This window comes from Penaeus monodon, chromosome 15 (assembly GCF_015228065.2).
Source record: "Penaeus monodon isolate SGIC_2016 chromosome 15, NSTDA_Pmon_1, whole genome shotgun sequence".
Classification (NCBI taxonomy): Eukaryota; Metazoa; Arthropoda; class Malacostraca; order Decapoda; family Penaeidae; genus Penaeus; species Penaeus monodon.
Window position 1 is genome coordinate 32,092,052 of NC_051400.1, and position 1,187 is coordinate 32,093,238.

The 1,187-nt window shown below is 33.4% G+C and overlaps 1 protein-coding gene across 1 annotated transcript in view; it reads right to left on the minus strand.

Moving 5' to 3' along the window:
- LOC119582330 overlaps window positions 1-830 on the minus strand; it is an 18,030-nt gene extending 17,200 nt beyond the window's left edge. Inside the window, exon 1 of the mRNA XM_037930544.1 lies at window positions 743-830. The gene's annotated coding sequence lies outside the window, so the exon portion shown is untranslated. The remainder of the gene's footprint in view (window positions 1-742) is intronic.
- Window positions 831-1,187: the final 357 nt, after the last annotated feature.

Here is a 1,187-nt window from a genome sequence, read left to right on the forward strand (position 1 = left end):
GGTTGACAAATACAGGTAACCTAGAAAAAAAACAATAAAACCGAAAAGGTACCCTTTAATTCTTCAAATAAAATACAACAGATTACATATTTTATCGTAAAATAGCTTCGTTCATATCTCACAGACCGACAAATACATTTTCCCCCTAAAATACACAATTTAGTTGCCCTTTTTAGTATTTTCCGTTTTTTACGATCTCACTTTTCTTTGCTGGACTCAGTGGGGAAACTCTCTGTTATCAAAGTTCAGCGTGACACATTATTCTTCTACTATCTTTGTATATTCTTTGCGTTATATTTTTGTTACAATTCTCTAATTCATGTCGAAAAGGTTTTTTCGTTATGTATTTGTTAGCGTTGATCGCCCGTTTTTTATGGCTCCACTTTCTTTTTAAAATTAAATTTCCCCTTATTTGTAAACTGCCTACTTTATACAGTTAACAACATGCAAGACTGTGATAAGACGATGGGAAGATCTTATTTCACATGTACTGGAATCAAAAAATATTTTAAACACTAGACCTTTAAATGAAAATCTTTACGGAATGAAAAAAATCGATTTTATTTTACTTAAAATTTTCCTGTTTATTACTATGAGTAAAGCACACAACATCAAACTTTAATATTACTGTAAAATGGGAAATTATAGACTAAATTTGAGGACATTGTTCTTTTCATTTTGAATAAAATTATTTAAAACCCTTTTTGCAAACAGGACTGAATAAAAGGCGTACGATACTTACCAGTTGTTATACAGAGAAATGTCGGCTCTATACCCCGTCAAAATGAGAGTAATGGGAGAAATTTTACGTAAGGTAAATGCGCCACAGAGATGTTTGTGAAGCCTGTCTTCAACCCCAGCGTGAATCGACTCCAAGGAATATATTTCATTAGGCATTCGTTCTTCATCACTGCCTAAAGTTTTCCGAGAATAGATGGCGCCGTGATGTTTACACTTGGGTTGATGCAGACTGTCTGTAGGCATTAATATTTTTTTATTTCATATAGTGTATATTTTTATTGTTTATCATTACCAAATCTAATGAATACGAAAAGAGACTGGGAGATCGTGTTTTTCGTCCTAACTCTAGTTTAGATGAGTCTAACCGAGAGAAAGCAGTTGAGACATTTTCCTTTTCTGCGACTTGAAAGCAGCGTTGTCGATGTGTACAATTTTCGTCTGCTGTG